At 43.1% G+C, this 19,530-nt stretch overlaps 1 protein-coding gene across 2 annotated transcripts in view; it reads left to right on the top strand.

The window, feature by feature from the left end:
- The window catches only part of EVA1A (eva-1 homolog A, regulator of programmed cell death), a 214,126-nt gene that overhangs the window by 129,374 nt on the left and 65,222 nt on the right, over positions 1 to 19,530 (top strand). The window contains exon 1 of one of the 2 annotated variants that reach the window (XM_065632206.1): positions 15,798 to 15,963. The exons of the other annotated variant lie outside the window; for it this stretch is intronic. The gene's annotated coding sequence lies outside the window, so the exon portion shown is untranslated. Of the gene's footprint in view, positions 1 to 15,797; positions 15,964 to 19,530 lie in introns of those variants that run through there. 2 annotated transcript variants of the gene reach the window in all.

The following is a 19,530-nucleotide window of genomic DNA, read 5'->3' as shown; positions in this document are numbered from 1 at the left end:
CTGGATTTACTGAACTTCTGTGCTATCTCCTGACACTGACATTAACTGAATACGTTGGGAACGGAGCAGAACGTGACCTCTGTGAGATGAGCTTCAGGAATATGGGAACCAGGAAAATCTTAGAAATAAAACTTGGGAAACCAGATTTGCCTGCTATGTTTTTATAGCAATTAGACAAGGAGCTGGCTCATGTACAGTTATCTTTGCAAACCAGAAGAACCAAACAAGAACCAAAGGACAGAGAAAAATATATTGTATTGATCTTTATGAATAAACCGCAGTCAGTAAAAGAGCTAGTAACTATCCAATAACTTTGGCTCCTATCTCTAGTAAAACAGGCTAAAAAAGGAAAGAAGAAGAATTTGCTGTGCCATGCATTCACATGGAGCCATGTGCATGTTAGCTAACCCTCAAGATACTTGCCAAAACAGAATGTACATGATGGAAAAAGAAAAGACTGAATTTCGTTGTAACAGAATAATGGAGAATATACTAAACAAAGAAAATCTGTAAGCAGTTAAAGCAAACCTCATCCCTGGTAAAGAAGAGTTTATTGAGTTTTCTGTGTGACTCAGAGCACATTTTAGTTATTAATTCAGTTCCTTTATAGGCATGTAGGCAGTATGAAGACCCTCTACACAAGTTAACTTTACCATTGAAGAGGAACATGAATGACACACGCATAGATTTGTAAGAAGCAAATCCAGACGTAACTTAATCACTTAGTTTGATCCATCTGCACACCAAGTAGACAAAAAGGATGTGGTCATTTAATCCGCATAAACAAGATGTCTCTTTATGTACTGAGGCAATTAATGTATTGTTTCATGAAGACTGAGCTGAAAAAAATAATTTAGAGTGACTGGAGATGAAGATTATAAACCAGACTGAAAACAGGCTGGAGGGACCAGAAACACATAGTGATGAATAGATGCCAGCACTTAGTGGGAGATACCTCAGGGGAGCAGTAGGGAACAATGTCAAACTGTTTTTGTTTAAGATCCTTATTAATGGTTTGGAAGGAGGGTTGGCTATGATGGAAACTCAGTGCTAGGATGGTGCTCATCTTGGGAGAGAACATGCTTTCCAAAACATTAATACTTAGAAATTTTGATCTGACAAATTTTGGATAAATCAGAATCACAGAAAATGATGCCAAAACCTTCAGTCTGGCAGCCCTACCTAGAGTTCTAGTGATTGCATCTGTCTGTAGATGCTTCACTTTGAAATCTAGGTCTATGAGGTCCACCATTTAGTGCAAACTTAAGTTCTCTTGGTTTCCAGTATGGTTCAGTACTTATCTAATGTTTGCCCAATTTTGTCCACACTGGAATCTCCATACCAGAGCTTCCTGGCTGACCCCATAAACATGCTGCTTCATTTTACTGGTACTTGAACATGTACCATGATTCTGTCAAGTATTTTGATACTGTTAAGCTTTTCAGACAGAGGACTGGTGAGGCAATGGGGAGTTTTAGGGTCTCTATTTCCTTAATAGTGTTCTCCAGCCTGTTTCCAAGGGTCTAGGACCTCTCCCTGGGGGATTTATTCAGTGGAAGCTGCACTTCAAGATGGTCCTTTGGGGACTATCATAGCTGCTTTGAGTTTGGAGATTTATTCCCTCGGGTCATCTGTTACCTCTTTGCCCTTGATAATGCGTGTTTAGCAGTTCTGTTGGGGGGGAGGAGGGCATGGTGCTAGCTGGGAAAAGAGATCACAGAATCATAGAATAGTTTGGGTTGGAAGGGACCTTCAAAGCTCATCCAGTGCCACCCCTGCCATGAGCAGGGACATCTTCACCAGCTCAGGTTGCTCAGAGCCCCGTCCAGCCCGGCCTGGGATGTCTCCAGGGATGGGGCATCCACCACCTCTCTGGCCAACCTGGGCCAGTGTTTCACCACTCTCAGTGTCAAAAATTTCTTCCTCATGTCTGGCCTGAATCTCCCCTCTTTTAGTTTAAAACCATCACCCCTTGTCCTATTGCAACCGGCCCTGCTAAGAAGTCTGTCCCCATCTTTCTTATCCGCCCCTTTTAAGTACTACAATGCAGCTTGCCTTGCCGCGCACACCTGGGGAAAAGAAGCTGGACAGGTGACCCCATCTCACATATGGAAAGAGGAGCAGCGAGAGAGTTACAGTGTGGCCAACAAACACATTTGTTGGCACTGTCCCTCTCTAGTTGTAAGAACCCATAGAAATAATTAATCCTTTAGACATTGCTGTGCTGCCCCAGGAGCTGCTACATTGCTATGCATGTCTCCTGCAAGGTTTGGGAAGAAATATGGTGGGATTGTCTGTGGTGGATTCAGTTTGCAGGCCACCAGTTCAACAAGGGTGGTTTACATTCTGTGTTGTGAACTGCCTGGGGCAGGGAATGTCTTAATGAGTTTCATTTACACAATGGGGGTTGCTTCTTTGTGGTTTTAAGGAAACATTCACAGTGTTTAGACACTGAATAGCAGGATGGAGATTAGGAGGCAAATTAAAACACGAGTGATAAAAGGGACAAGCCACAGCCAAAAGGCAGGTGAGGATGAAGAGAGAGAGAGAGTATGTTAACCACAGGAGCACATTGGGAACAGGTTTTTTAGCAGGGCCTGTTAGGATAGGACAGGGGTTAATGGTTTTAAACTGAAGGAGGGGAGATTCAGGCCGGACATAGAGGAGAATTTTTTTACAGTGAGGATGGTAAACCTGCCATGAGCAGGGACTTCTTCACCCAGATCAGGTTGGCCAGAGAGGTGGTGGATGAACCATCCCTGGAGACATCCCAGGCCAGGCTGGACGGGGCTCTGAGCAACCTGAGCTGGTGAAGATGTCCCTGCTCGTGGCAGGGGTGGCGCTGGATGAGCTTTGAAGGTCCCTTCCAACCCAAACTATTCTATGATTCTATGATCTCACCTCCTGCAAGAACCTCAGTTTTGTCGGTGGAGTCTTATGGTTTGGGTAGAGATATCATAAAATATGGCAGTCTGAGGGTAACAACCACCTTCTTCTCCTTTTCTGGTGCTTGGTTGAAGGAAACATTCATCACATATTCCTGTGCTTAAATGAACGTTGGTTTGGGACTTGAGTGGGAGGAATGACTAAGAACTAAGAATTAATTGCTTGATTCATTTTCTAAGCATTCTGTATAAGTGTTAGAAAGGATATTATAATTCATTACTGCTGAAATATCATTATTTTAATTATTCTTTGGTGGGAACAGAAAACGAAGGAATTGGTTACTCAGTGTGGCTCATTAGTAGTGTGTTAAAGAAAAAAGCAGGATCCTGTGATGCTTTTCCCAAGAGATGAAGTTTATTAGGTTGTAAAACCTCCTCCCACAGAGGCCTTCGAATTCCTGTCACTTAATTGATAGGTTACTGAAACCAAGAGGCTGTAAGACTTTTCTCAATTAGTTGCTGTTTGAACTGGAGTGAAACTTTAAAACAATTGATTTGAAGATTCCCAGTGACTTTAAGTATCTCAGACCCTTGCAAAATTGTCAAAGAAACTGGGTTTGTTTCTGTTCTGAGTGTCTAGATTCAACTTCTAGCTATTGGCCATTATTGGATCAATCTTTTACTCTTAATGCTGAAGAAACCTTTTAGAATTTTTATTCTCTAACTACTTATAGCCTGTGATTATGAAACCGCTTAGCCTTTTGTTTGTAAAATTAAAGAGGTAATTCTTTCATGTCTTTCTTCAGAATGAAATTTCCCAATTCTTCATTCATTCTTGTGGCTTTTCCCTGAATTCTTTCCCATTTCTTAGTATCTGCAGGCTCTGAAATAGGCTCTGAATATCTGCAGCAGTTGCACCAATGACAGATTGGGATGATGTATAGTTTCTTTGCTTATTTGACTTGATATTACATCTCCAGTACATTCATTACCCTGTTGAAGATGTCAGTCTAGTAGTTCATATTAAATGAATTAGATTCTATAACTTGCTAGGCTTTTCCAGTTTGCTTCCGAACTCCTTTCTCTTGTCTGAGAAGCAAGATCTTTGCTGTTTAATCTTACAATCAGGACTTTGCATACATCTGTGTTGAAATTCATATAGTTGGCTTGTGTGCAGTTTACTGGCTTGCTCTCTGGATTGCTTCTCTTTATTGTTTTCTTCATTCCATTCCACTTCCCAAAATTTCACAACCTTACTAAGTAATAATTCAACTTTTTTCCCACGTCAGCAGTGAAAATATTAACTAGCAACTAGTAAGGCAGGATCACTCAAGGAGCGAGCTCTTGCAGTTTACTGTTTCATTTGGAAAGGTATCAGCTAGCTGGTCTCCAATTCATCTACACTGTACTATGTTGATTTTAAACCAGTCAAATTTATTACTCAATAACTCAGTTATGGTGCTTTTCAGAAGCTCATTACATCAAACCTAATACTTTTATCAACCTCATTTGTAGGCTCATCAAATGTGAGACTGGATTAATGTTACAGGATTCCTTTTCCATTACGCATTTTTGATGAAGATTAATTATTTATTTGTTGAGTCCCATCACAGCTGTTGTGTGTTTTTGCCTGGCACTGATGTGCAGCAGACAAGCCCATGATGATAGGCCCCTGTACACCTTTGTGATGTATGTGGTGTATGGAGACCATGAACTTATTTACCACCTTCTAAAATCTTCCAGGAGTTACAGAAAATGTTGTGTTGCAGTAAGCTGGTGGCACACATACAAGCAGCTGCTGGATTTCACTAAGGGCTTTTAATTTTTAATATTATTCTAAATGTGACTGGTTTTTGTTTTAATTATTGTATCATACTCCCTTCTGAGTAGCAGTCTGCAAACAGAATCTCTTGGGTTCTGTGCTTCTTCAGCAAATGGATAGGAAGAATCTTTGCGAAGATCACCTCACCTGGCCTGAACTAAACTAGTCTATTTTCTGTTCTATTTCTACACTCATCAGAAAAACACTTGAACATCTTCCAGTAGTGCATTAAGGAAAATGATTATACATCTTTCAACTATTGTTTTCACAGCCTCCCCTCTAGGGAGGAGTGTTTGCAGTGCAGCACATTATTTCGAAAATATTTTAAGGTGGCTTGATTTCTGTGAAATATGTATCCTCTTATGTATTTTATTTCACGCAGGAGATGCTAAAGAATTGCACCACATACTTGTAGTGAAAGAGGATGAGATTTGAAGTAGTCTGCAGTTCGTAAAGAAATTCATTTCACCATTTTGATGAAGCTCTTTTTTCTCTTTCCATTGAGCCAGAGGATCATGGTTTCTTACCGTTTTCTTCTTCTGGACCTTTACTGTGTTTGAGAGATGTCCTGGGCTCAGATGACAAAGATAAAGGTCAGAGCACAGGAGTAATTTCAGAATTCTTCGGGAAGCTGGGCTAGATGGTAGAAGACAGGATTGATGTGCGGTGATGTTCTCACCTGTCTGAGTTTCTTGTGTCATGATATCTCCATGTCCATATCTGTCCCATAGTTGTATTCATCTAGCCAGCCCATCCTGAAATGCGTTATTCAAATACAGCAGCGTAGGGGAACTTAGCATTGGGATTCATTGTCATCTGCATGACTGCATGTTGGAAAGAAACGTTCCTTCTCTGAGGCACTGGGGATTTAGGATTGAAGTGTTACTGTGCACAAGTCAGGAAGAAGGTATATTTGATTCAGGAATCTTAGCTCGGAGTCCAGAACATGTTGGCAAGGCTGAGTTCTGGGTGTAGAGATGGGCCAGTGGTTAATGGCTGAAAACCAAAGCGAGCTGTGTTATAAATAGATGATATTTCTCACAGAGAATGGCCATGCTTCTTTGCAATGACTAGTTTTGGTGCACGCTGAAGTTACTGAGAAGGGTTTGACATCTGATAACAAGTTGGGGCAGAATTTATAAGCTTCAGGGAGGTCCAGTAAGTTTTATTTGTCCTATTTTTTTCTGGCAACTTGCTTATGTGTTACAACTCTTGCTTGAATTCATCAGCCTCCCAAGGGTAGAAATGCAACGCTGAGATTTTGAATACAGTCAATTAACCCTTAACAAGACATGACTACCAGCATTTAACCAAAACCCTTAAGAGCAGCAGTTGCCAAAGTTTCCTATTTGTGAATCCCTTTTTGGTGCCATGGTATAGTTTTCCTGCGCAATTCCAGGACCATGAGCTTTTTCCAGTTCTGAGCTTGGAATGTCCTGAATGCTTTGGAAACCCCTGTTCCTGCCTTGAGGGCTCCTGACAGAGCAAATGTTCTTCTTGCTGAGTCCCTTGAGTCACAAAGTCTGCACTTCCATGGGACTCTGTGTTTCTTTCTCCTCTGTAATCACTGTTAGAAACGAGAAATCATCAGCAGTGCTATGCAAGCAAGATGTAGGCTTTCATGGCTCCTCTGTGTATTATTACATTTTTAATTTTCAAGAACAAGATCCTTTGTTTCCTGTTTTCTTCTCTAACATGTGAGACATATTTGTGGATAAGTAGCTACTGAATGGATTTGGATCTGGGAACAGATCTTTGGCCTCAAGAACATGGAGGTTTCCACAGAAGGTCTCCCAGCGAGTTATGTGCCTTAATTTAAATGACTGTTCATTGAAAATTTATGTCACTTTCACCAACTTAGTGCAGCAAAGGTGATGTTGGAGTCCGTGGTGCAAGCTGACTGCGAAGCCATTCTGCTATTAACAAATGTGTCCCACAAACACAGTGGCGTTTTACTGCTTTTAAAAAATTGCCTGCTTTTGGCTGTGCTGCGGAAAAATAATGCCTACTGGAGTGTTTCTGCCTCTGACCGTCTTCTGTGATGTGACCCGACATGAACTCATTTATGTAATGTTTCCTAGCAGCAGTGCTGCTGCCGGAGATGTGGCTGTTCCTGTGACCAGAGGTAGCTTCACTTCTCAATCTAAAGGTCTCTCCAGCTATTCAGTTCAACAAAAGCCATGCCAGGAAGGAGGGGTTTCTTCACAATCATCACAATCATCCAGCCTGGCCTGGGATGTCTCCAGGGATGGGGCATCTACCACCTCTCTGGGCAAACACTCCCCCTTTTCTCGTGTTACAATTCCTTCCCTCGTGCAGGTAAGGGGTACTAGTTGAGTATTGCAGTGAAGGGACTCCTGGTTGATATATGTAATTTTTTACCGTTGTGTCAAATGTAGAACAACCATGTGGTTTGGGAAGATTTGCACGTCTTAGCTCAGGGGTGGATTTCCAGTTGACTTCACAAGAACAGTCTAAGGCTCTGCAGCTGACACTTTATGGCTGTGGCATCGGCAGCTTTTAAGGAGTCAGTCTCGATGTAACATAGTGAACAATATTATTTAGTTTCAGGCCAAGAATCTTCTTCATCATCTCTGATATTTGTGGAGATCATGATTTCTTGACTGTAGCATGAATCTTACAAATGCAAGGGTAGACACTTCCAGATGTGCTTCCAGGCCTGAATCAGAATGAGAAATCCATACCCAACTTCATTCAAGAGCAATGGAAAGAGGACCTGGATACCTCTTTATTTCTTTGAGCTGCCTCCATATTTCAAGAGCAGAGGCTTTGCAGCATGAAGGTGTAATTTAAGGTTGTTCCTATGCTGATTGCAAGCACTCAATTCTTTGCATTTTAAGAATTAAGTGCTCTCGGGGTGGAAGTGGTGTGTCTCAGCTGAAGATTATCTTGAGATGGTCTGCTAATGATCACTTGTCTATAGCCAGACATCTGGCAAGAATCATGTGGCAAGAATCATACCTGGAAGTCTTATCTATCCCCCTGAGATGAGTTAGACTGGTGCAGTGGAGTGCGTTACCTGGGACAGTAATTCTGACTCATTTCCACGGCACAGATTCGTGGATCCATTCACAGCAGACCTCAGACTGCACCTCTGGACAGCAGGTATTCTGCTTTCTTTTTCTCAGATGCTAGAGCTTATTTATAGGGCTTTTTTTTTTCCTCTTTATTTTCCCCCTGTTGTCTTTCATTCTTCATTTTTTCTCTTCCCCACTCTTTCAGTTTCTGTATGGGTAAAATTACACTTCTTATCTTAGAATTTATGTTATCATGTACTTGTCTTCTGTTCTTGCTTATGACAGCTTAGAAAGCCCAGAGGAAAATGCTGTAATTTAATGTCCATTCATGTGTGTTTTCAGTACTTCCCTTTAAACATAGCTAGATATAGAAACCTTGGCAAGAACAGAAATAACAGAAATACCATCCCCACTATTCCATGGAGTACCAAGCAGTCATTACAGGGATAAATTGTCCTTATTTTCTATAGGAAAAGGCTGTCCCTTTGACTCCTCAGTGCATCTATCTCCCTGTTAGCTGCTGCAACCTGGAATTGGAAGCGTTTGCTGGAGAGACCTCAGCTATAGTCCCAGCAAAGGAAGCTCTGAGGTCATTAGGAAAAGGTTCTTCCCCCAGAGGGTGCTGGACACTGGAACAGGCTCCCCAGGGAGGTGTCCCGGCCCCAACCTGACAGTGTTCAAGAAGAGACTGGACAACGTCCTCAGACACATGGTGTGAACTGTGGGGTTGTCCTGTGCGGGGACAGGAGGTGGACTCGATGATCCTTGTGGGTCCTTCCAACTCAGGACATTCTATGATTCTACCAAGTGCTGTCCTGCAGCATGAAGCAGCATTGACAGACTGGTCAGCTTGGAGATCTCTCCGTGTCGTGGCAAAACTGGTTAAAACCTATGTGATGGAGCACCCAAAGTCGTATTTCACTTGAAAGCATCCTTAAAGGCATCCAGGTCATTCCTCTCCTTTTTATCCTAAGTGTCTGGTATGGCTCTGGCTTTCAGTGCTCAAAGCAAATTTTGCCTTATTGGCAAACTGCCTCATTTTAATAACCTTCAGTTTTGAATTTGCTGTGTACAAGCATGGATTTGGTTTGCTTTGGATGACCAGGGCTGTCTTCTGCAGCATAAAAACCACTAGTAGAAGGCAGAGAATAGAACTGATTCATCAGTAATAGCATCTTAAATGCATTTATTTGTTTCTGAAGTGCTCTGGGAAATGCTTTCCTTGAAAGCCACAAACTATGATACATGTAGATTGATAGCTGGGTGGTTTTGCTGAATATAGAAACCAACAGCTCTGTGTATAGACTAATTGGAGGTGTAGAGACCTTACTGGCACCTCTGTGACGTAGGATCATTCAAGTGGGATAAGGATATAACAGAAAACTTCCTGGAATATCAAAGCAGAATTTGACAAACCTTGAAAGGTCGAAAACATCAGTGTTTTGCCTGGATTCTCCTTTTCTGCTGCTGGAACCTACTTCCTCCAAAAGAGGTTAAAAGGAGAAAGCTACTTTTAAGTTCCTCTTTGTAAATGAAATCATAATTGATGGAGAAATAAAGAAACTGATGTAAACCTCTTGGAGTAACTGGAGAAGGTGTTACAGAGGCTTCCCAGCAGTTATACATTGAGAAACATTCTTAATCTCCTAGATAATGTGGAAAAGGAATGACATTTATTAGCTACAAGTCCTCACAAGCTGAGGATGCAGTTTATAAAACTGTATTTGGCTGCCCCTCCTTTTCCTCCTTTATTGTAGTCCTTCACCGTGGATCATTTTACATCCAAACTCACCTGCATCTGTTATCATTCGTCAGTGAGTTATTGACATCACAAACTTCTGATTAATAAGGCTAGAAGAACATCCATCAGCAGAACTGAAAGTGTCTGATCATTTTCTCTCAGGCTCTCATTAGCTGTGGCTTTACTTTTAGGAGTTTTATCTTTGTCTTTCTATTTCTAGACTAAAGCATATGATGTTTAAAATTAATTTCCTAAAATTAATCTTTTGTTTCTCTGGGCTTTTAAAAACTTTGGTCAAGATGGAATACGAGTTCTATATTGTCAGTTGAAATAATTAGAAAACAACCCCAGCTGTTCATGTACACTCTTAATGAATGAGCAGGGAAGTCAGAATTAATTGATGGCTTAATTCAGCTTCCTTCATCCAAGGTGGAGAATACAAAGCTCTACAGCTAATCCTATGATCCTATAAAATGGTTGTCGGGTAGGTAGGAATTACGCTAATGGTGGCTTTTCTAAGAAAAAAAAATAAATTTTCCTTTTTCTTTACATTGCTTAGATTTTAAATGACATGAGCCGTGGTGAAATGCACCTCTGGTATTTTCAGATTGCTACACTAGGTAAAATGAGAAAGGTTTTATTTTAGAGTTTCCATACTAAGTTCTCATTTTAATGAGATGCTCCTGGGTTAAAAAATACCTTTCAAAAGTGATTTCCCACGTCTTTTCTACATTAGCGACAGATTGGAGAAGAAAATGTGGAGCATGCCTGAAAGTGATAAGTTGAGGTTAGAGGTCTAGCCAAAGTCAAGTGCTAGGGAGTTTCAGCTGTAGAGAGCTGATACTTTGAATTATAATCAAGTGATTAATGTTTCTAACGTAAGTGAGTTTGGGAGTTACAAGGACTTGAAGCAACAGCTTGGATAAGTATGGTGAAACCTTCCTTTACAGATATTTTATTTGTAGCACATTCATTAGGTCGGACAGAATGGACAACATGTGCTTATGTGGTTAATGATAAATCCATCTGAGGACTAAACTAGTCTGCTGAGTTATGAGAAAGCCATTTGTAGGTCAGATTTTTCTGGAGAGGGGCAGGCTTGAGAGAAACAATTCTTGTTTGGGGGTGGGGGGAGAGGGCAGTGGGGGTGCAGGGAGAGGGGGGAGAAGCTGAAACCAGCTTTTCTCCTGCTGTAAAATATGTAGGATGTAAATGTTACTGATCTTGACTCATTTTTAAAGGTCACTTGCCTGTGAAGTCTGTGTAGCTGGCTTCATAAATATCAACAATAACATGGGAAGGCATGTCTGAAAGGTACAGGAATTTTTTTTTTATAAAATAGCAGGTAATTTAATGTTAAAGCGTGAAAACTGCAGCAATCTCTATGAAACTGCAAAAGCCAGAAAAGGCTTTATCTATATTAGGCATCATAGTTCTCTTGTTGAATTCAGACATTCTAACATGAAGCAAAAGGTATTGAACAAAAAAATTGTATGTAAGACTGTTCCTTCTGTATGGATTCACCAGACTTTAATCCTGCTGCTGTGGGGGGTTTAAGATAGTCTTTCAAATAGAAGTAGTCTCCCCGGAATGATAAAACAAGGTGAGAATACAGCTAATAAAGACAATGTTTCGGCACATTGTTAGTGTTGTGGTTTTAGTTATAGATCTACCAATAGGATAAAAAAGATTGGCTCCCCCCCTCTAACCCTACCAGGGTAGTGCAGGTCGTTCATCCACAGATCTGACTGGTTTCCACCACGAATCATGATGCCATTGGGTTTCAAACTGAACTCTGGATGGTTCTAATTTGGAAAAAAAGAAAGACAAGTAAAACAAAGCCCTTATTCCTTCCCTTTACATAGCACCCAAATGTAAAAGTGTTTATTTCTCTCTAAAATCTCATTAGTTGCTTGTCTGGATAGGACAGCTAAAACTTGTGGACCTAAATATCTGACAGGTGAATGACTATCAGAAAGGGATTGCAAGTTGCAGGCAAAACCTGTCTTTTTGAGACACACCTTTTCACTGCTGCTATTTCATTATTTTGAGGTAAAAATGGAAATGTGATGTTCATTGTCAAGGAAGCTCATTGCAAAATCACTGCTCTCAAATGTGTTGCCCAAACCTTTTCCAGGTGTTGCTGCAGGTGCTATTTGGAGTGAGCTTGGTTTATCAGAAGTTTGAAAGCTGACTGATTATACTAAGTAAGTATTTTTAGGCAGAGAAAATGGCACCTAGCAAAGAGGTATTTAATTATATACATAAATGTACAACAAAACCAAGTACAGGAAGCTACCCCAGATTAATTCACTTTGAAAACTCATCTATTACTCTCAGGATAATGAACTAATGAAAGACATGGTGGCTTCTCCCCTCTCTTGACAATTTGCAATCCAGAGTGAATGCCCCGCTGAGAAGATATACTTTAGTGCCACACAGCTCCAGCGGTAACTGCATGAAACCTAATGGTCTAATCAGAGTCTACCTCATTCAGAGGCTACACAAGTACTTGTTTCCAACATCAAAAGGCATGATGACACTATTATCATATTTATTTTATAGATATTAAATAATTTGTGTTCTTTTAGGTCGGGAAAACACGTATCTTGCTTTTTGCCCCCACATTATACACTGAAGAATTAGGTGTAGAGATTGAAAGAATTAGGCTCTCTCCACGGTCTCTGGAGCAGGAGGGGCAGCTTTGGAAGTGATTCTCACTTGTCTTAAGCTATGTTTGGATAAGATGAATTATCCTCCACAAGTATTAATCTCTCCTAACTACAGAGAGACAGCATAGGTATTGAGTGCAGACCTGCCTTTGAAATGGCTAAGCTGAGTAGAGATACATCCCACCCCACTGATTTAAGGAGCTGCATTTGTGCTTTGAACTGCAAGGGCAAAGCGCTAGGGGTAGATCTGCTCTTTGCCTTGGACAGCTTATGGAAAAAAATCAGTGTACAAAGTGCAAGAAATAAGGATGTCAAAGCTGCATAGAAAATTCTGAGACTCATAGGGCAAACCTGCATTTGTCCAAGTCCTTGGGATGCAGAAAAAATCCTGTGGGGCTTTCAGAGAACTTGTCATTCTAAGACTAGCTATGTTTTAGTTAATTGTTTCAGTTAATTAAATAGCACCAGAGCACTGCCACTGGAAAACTTTTATCCATGGTGTTAAATTTGATCATGGTCTCTGTTTGTCCCAGTCTAGAGGCAGCTCTCTGGCATGGCTTGAACATTGGCCAGCGCTTGTTCCCAACATGCAGTCTGGTAGGGCTGTTCTCTTTCAGAGGTTAAAGGCATTTAGCCTTCAATGTGCCTGTGGCTGGACTGTGTCTGCTGGCCCCAGGGCCAAAGACCAGCCCTGACCCTGTTTAGTTCATGACAAGGTGCACCAACAGTCTCTTGCAGTCTCTTCATCTTCTGTTTTCATTATTTTAACTTGTCAGGATCAGAATCATAGGAAAACCGATATAGTATGCTGGGCTTGATATGGGACTACCCTTTGAAATAGTATGGTGCTGTCTGATTGCCTTCCGCTGTTCTCTCTAATCTATAAAGACCTCCCAAATCTGATTTTGGCCTGGATACCCTGATGTGCGTCATGGGCTGCTCCATTCACCAACTTCAATAAGCCACACTGGAGTATGTCAGGGTTTGGAGCTGATAGCAGTTTTTTGAGCTGGTTCAGCAAGCAGATCTGCAAGGCTTCTTCTTGACAGTACACCAGCTCTGATCTGAGACACAGCCTTAGACATCTGTTTTAAGGGCTTAACTACTCTGAGCTTATTTGAACTCAGTACAAGGCTCTGTTTATATTTCTGTGATTAATTGAAAATAACCTCTTGTTAAAGGAGTGTCAACTGATACCTTAAGGTTGTGCTCAAGTCATTCACAAGAGTGAAAAAAATACACCAAAGGTTAGGCAGGTCAAAGCCCTTGTTTGGATCAAAGCATATGTTGAACACTGTATAAATGCCAAATCTTAAAGTGTTTTGTATTTAAGGTTGAAGTTTGGAGTAAAATGATACTATAACAATAAATCCCTAATTCAGCTTGTTAACACGCTACCATATTCACAAAGATGTTTCTGATGGAGTGACTGGATAATGGTCTAATGTCTTAAAAATTTACAGCATAGGTGAGATCATTACTGTAATACCATATCCACTTCTGGTAGGCACATTTCAAGGAGGACTTTAATGCAATGGAAGTGGATCTTGCCACAATTTGTGGTCTGTCTGTAAAATCTGCCTTACTATGAGAGACTAAAAAAGCTCAGTAATGTTATTTATTCAGGACAAGGTTACGAGATAACTTGTCTGTGGTTTCGTAAGGTTGAGCCTACATGGCAAGGGAACAGCAGGCTCCAGTTTCCACTTGGAGCTGCATGGCCTGGGTGCTTTCTGCCAAAATACAGGAGGGACTGCAGCTATTCCTGGGATTGAAATAATCCTGTTGTGCTGAGGGTAAACTGAGGCTCGGCTGTGCCTTGGTCAGCTGCAGCCTTCCCTGTCCATGCCTGATCTGTTGCTTCCTGGCACAGACTGATGAGTGATGGCCAGGCTTGAGAGTGGAGAGTGAGGCCAGACAAACACAGATTAAAAAGGCAGCCTTTCTTCTTGACAGGGTGGTAGCCACTGAAATAACTTATCTTGGGTAGATCATCCTTCATGGAAAATCTCTGATTCAGAGTAGGATGTCTCCTTGAAAGATGTGCCATAATTCATAGTGGTTCTGGTGCTGGTTTGAGACAATGCTCTGTGGCTTCAGCTGTGCAGCAGATCAAGTGATTGAAATTATCAAACACATGATCTCACCTACTCTTAAGATATTCCCATTAAATAGGAATATTTTAAAGTTTTAATTTTAATAGGAATGTTATATTCCTATTAAGCTGATCAGTGAGTAGAGGAGTCTCAGTGAGGCCATCTTTGACCTGACCATGCTCAATTTGAAGGAAAAACACCTCCCATCACTTTCATATTTGTGGCCAGAATGACCACGTCTATATTTTCTTTCCAGGAATCTGAGTTTAGGCCTGGTTTCCAACTCTCCCCATAGCTTACTGAATCTGTTAGGGCACCTTTGAGCAGGATGAGGGGAGATTCACCTATTTCCAAGTGGAAAGTTTCCATCTGACATGCACCTCAGTCTATAGTGACCTGGCTGTGGCTGGTGCCCATCTCATCTGCCCTCCAGCGGTGGTGTGGGTCCCAAATCTGAAAGACAAGATGATTCCTTGAAAAGTCCAATGGGGTCCTACCATAGGCTTTGTGGCACTGCCTGCTGCAAAGGTGAGTGGGATTTGCAGAGCCCCTGAAGTCAAGCTGGATCTAGGCTGCCTGCAAGGACACGTATACCAGGTATTAGGTCTAAAGGATGCTTTAAAACCTGCCACCCAGTTCAGTAGGCGATGTCCCCTGTTACCAGGCGTTCAGAAGATTTGTCTTGCTGCAAGATATCCATCCAGCTTTGTTCAATTAAAGCAGTATCTTTCATCCAACAAAGCAAAGTTTTGACCAGGAGGCCAGTGTGATTTTCTGCTTCTGTGGGTTATGCCATTGTCGTGTCTCGCCGGTGCTTGGGCTGCTACTTGCCTTGTCCCTGAGGTGTGTAAAGCCATGTGCTCCTTGCTGAGTTGGGCACAGGACCCTGGCAGCCCTGGCCTGTCTCCTCCACCGTCCCCACGTGCTGGGGGATGCGGGCAGTGCTGCATTTCGGAGCGGCTGCCTGCAACCCCAGGCAGAATTGGCTCGGCTCTCACAGGCAGCAGCTGACCCACGGGGTGCAAGGGGGATGTTGCACTTGCCTGCTGCCCTCAGGCACAAGCTGGCGCATTTGAGGAGTTTAGAAAAGCCAGAAAGCTGCTGAAAACTGCATTTTGCTCTCGGTGTCTAACATCATCACACCGCCACTGCTCAAAGAAATAAACTCCGACAGTGATGGGAATCACCTCCCCGCAATAACACCTCCTTCTTTCTTTGCTTTAATAAAACTTGTCACAGTGCTGTTTTTCGTTTTTTTTTTTTTTTTTTTTGTTTTGTTTTGTTTTGGTGTTTTTTTTGTTTGTTTTTTTTTTTTTTTTTCCCCAGTCAGCAGATTTTTAGGCTGGCTAATGAGGGGGAAAAATTTTTCTTCTCGCCTCTTCTCCCCCCTCTCCCAACCAAATTGCCTCCCTTTTCTTTCATGTCAGGGGCCAAGTTTGGATTGGAGCCTGGTGAAGTTTCTGTGTCATTTCCTGTTGCTGCCCTCCTCGACACTCGCTCCCGCGCTCGCTCCGCTTCTCTCCTCTTCTCTCCTCTCCTCCCGCAGACGCACAAGGCGTCCGCCCTCCCGACCCAGCGGCTTTTTGGGGAGGACGTGAGAGGGCAGGGGCATACCTCCCGCTCTCTCCTGTCATTTCGCATTCCTGCTCTCGCCATCCCCACCGGGCTCAGCTCCAACCTCGCTGCCGGCAACGCTGAAGAACCCAACGGTAAAAACAACTTTATTCTCTGTGAGCAACTCGGCTGCGCTTCCCAGACTGCTGCGATCCTCGGCAAAAGCCTCCTTCTCTCTTGCAAACTTCTCTGCCGATGGCCGTGGTCCCGTCCGTGCAGGTGGTGGGGAGCGAGGTGGCTGCAGGATGCTGGTGCTGCCTTTTTGGGTGGTGGGTGCGCGAGGGGCTGTGGTGGGGTCCTGCGGCGTGCAGGAGGGACGGGGAAGGGAGCTCAGGCATGCTCGCTTCATAGGACAGGACAGCATCTGCCAGGGCTGGCATTGATGCTGTTTTGCAGATGCTGGTGGCTTGATATGACTGATGGTTAAATAAAAAAGCTGTTTAAGGGAGGGAGAAACTGGCATGGGGCTGTACAGAAGCTGGGAAGGCAGTGAACGGAGGTGAAGGAAAAGCAGGGAGTGCTCAGCGTTTTCACCTACGTGTTTGTCTTTCAGCTTCAGTCTAGTGTTTACAGGTTTTTCCTAAGGCTTGTGTGCTGTCGCGTTCAAGGGGTTTGTGGGTGTGTGTGGTCCTGGTGATTGCTTTTCTGAGTAGAAAGAACCGATACTTGCTGGAATCTGTATTACATTCGCTTGGAGGAGTGGGAAAAAATCAGCTGGCATCTTTAAAAACCTGCCTGTAATGCCTTTCCTCTGACATTTCCTTATTTGCTCGCTAAACGCACATATATTTATTTATTTGTTAGGAAAATGACACAAATGCTTGTGCTTTAAAGTGGAGCGACTGTGACTTCATGTACTATTTCTGTCATTCCTGACTCGTTCGGTCTTGACTGTTTCTTGGACAAACAAGGCGTAACAAGCTGACGGATAAATCCTGAAGCATGTGCCGGAGCCCGTTCCCGGAGCTTTCAGAGTTAAAAGGCTTTCTTGAACTCACTGACACGGGGCAGTAAATTTCAACGTGTCAGTAAGTGAGGGGAAAAAAACCCCAAACAAACGCTTGCAGAGCATTATACACTGGCAGATAGAGCCAGCGCTGCACAACCCCAGGGTCTTCACAGGCAGGATTAGTTCCCAACACCTCCAGCTACCCAGCAGCGTTTAGAAAGGTCAATTATATGTAAAGTATTTACCAGCTAATTAGTAGGGGAGGGATGGGGGGAAAGCCTTGGAGGTGGCCCTCGGAAAAATGGTCCTAAGGCTTTGTGTACAGTGTGTTTACCTGCAAGTCATTGCTTGATGCATGTTGCCCCATCAACTCTCCCTTGTTTTATGTTAGTTTTGCAGTAGAGTCCTCTCTGGCCCCCCATCTCCAATGGGAATGCAGTGGAAGAAGGTACAGGATGGGGAACATAGGAAGGGGGTTTTGGGCACATCCTGAGCACACGAATCCTTCACCCCAGCCTCTAGCCAAGGCATGACACCTCCCATGGCTGGGGAAAGTTCAAGGTCCCCAGCCAGCCTTGGCATCCCTGGTCTTGCTGCCATTAGCAATGGGGGACCCAGGAGACCTTGTTGACAGCTTTGCCTGAAGTTGGTTTCTAGGTAAAAGCTCAAAGTTAATTTCACAGCTCCAATATGAAAGCCCCATTTTTTCAAAAATCAAGTTGAGTAGGAAATGCTTTTTTTGGTCTTCCCATCTCCCGCATTGTTTCTGAATATGGTGCTACTCAATCCTGATTTTTCAAAAAGTTTTCTTCACTTTTCTTCACCTGTACTAGTGAGCTGGTCTTCATGGTCTGTACTATCACACCGATCATAGAATCATAGCATATCCTGAGTTGGAAGGACCCACAAGGATCATCAAGTCCAACTCCTGTCCCTGCACAGGACAACCCCACAGTTCACACTGTGTGTCTGAGGACGTTGTCCAGTCTCCTCTTGAACACTGTCAGGTTGGGGCCGGGACACCTCCCTGGGGAGCCTGTTCCAGTGTCCAGCACCCTCTGGGTGAAGAACCTTTTCCTAATGTCCAACCTAAACCTCCCCTGGCACATCTTCCTGCCATTCCCCCAGGAGGGAATGTATCGATGATACACATGGATTGAGCTGAGACAACATCTGGGTGTTACTGGAAGTTAAGATGGTCCAGGAGACTCCAGAAAGGCAGTTTGGATGCAGTCACCTTGTTTCAGAGTGTAAGAGGGTTGAATATTATGTAGGCATGAGTCTGTGCCACTTGGCTTCAGGGCTGAAGAATGGGCTCTGGCACAGTTTAGTTTACTAGCAGTGATGTAGCCAAGAGGCTAATGAGCTCATGTAAGAGAGAGGGGAGAGAAGCTGTAGCAGGACTTGCTCCCAGCATCTCTAAGGAGCTGAAGAAACAGTATTTACCTGGAACTGTGCTCTGAATTTCTTCATATGAAAGGAAATGGAGTGACAGACTGACATTTTTGCAGGGGTCCGACAGACAACTCAGCTCTCAGGTGAATTGAATCATTGCTTGTGCAAGGTGACTGGGGGCAATAACAGGCCTTCAAGTGCTGCTTTTGGATGCTTGAAGGATGGATATGACCTGAAGCCCTTTAGAAATCCATCCTTGCATATAGATATTGAGAGATGAGGGTCTGTCTCAAATGCAGTTTGGGGTAGTCTGTTTCTAAACTATCCAAAACTTGACATATGGGTGCCGTAGTGGGAGATGAACATAATTTCATCCTTAATTATTTCAGACCTAAATCTGAAGCCACTTCATTTTAAGCTGACATCACTCCACTGTGTTTAATGAACTCGTTCCTGATTTACAGCAGTTGAGGGGAGATAAGACAGTACCTTCATATCTGTTTTTTTCTGCGACTTGCAAAGGAGGGAACAAGACAAGACAAACCCACTCAGGGTGAGATTGTCATGAGAACTGAAAGGTCTTGAGTACGACCAAGACCTTTCTAGCTTTTTGCCAGAAAATTCTTGTTTGCCCTAAATATCAGATTTTTGTTCAGTTAATGGAACCTTTTCCTATGTAAAAGCAAATGCTGAAGACCAGGGTCCCCATCCTGTCTCTCTCCGTATGCAAGCGCGTTCTCCACATCATACTTTCAGTGCTCATGTAGCCTTGACAGATGAGTCAAGGGATGGAGATTCCAGTTCTGCTGCTTACCTTGAGAAAGTGCTCTGGAGCCCAACACACTTTAGTGTCTGGAAATATTTCCTGTTGCACAATAGAAATTGTTTGTTTCAGTTTAATCCTGTTGTCTTAAATTACCTCACCAAAGCACTACCTTGAGAAAAGCCTCTCTTTGCAGTGGGAAAACCAGTATTGTAAGAGGCCACAGGGTGTGAAAACTCCCTGCAGGAAGGTGGAGTGAGCACGTGCTTCCCTTCCCCCTTTCTCCGTCTTGCACAAGGGCAAGGCGAACAAGCCTTGCTTTGTAAGAGCTCAGAGGAGCGGGTCTGTGCTACTTCTAGCACCTGAGCCAGACCCTTTGCTGCTCATGGTGGCCACTGAGATCTCCAGGAGACACCTTCCATCACTGGTGGCTTCTCATGGCTCTGGTGGTCCTTTTCTCTGAGTAGCTTTTCCCTGCTTCAGTGCTTGAGCTTGGTGTGGTGCTCCCTGTCCTGCCTGAGGTTGCTCCAAGGATGCTCTACTGCTGCCCAGCAA

Source organism: Caloenas nicobarica, chromosome 3, assembly GCF_036013445.1.
Source record: "Caloenas nicobarica isolate bCalNic1 chromosome 3, bCalNic1.hap1, whole genome shotgun sequence".
NCBI classification, from domain to species: Eukaryota; Metazoa; Chordata; class Aves; order Columbiformes; family Columbidae; genus Caloenas; species Caloenas nicobarica.
This window is presented reverse-complemented; position numbering and strand designations above follow the sequence as displayed.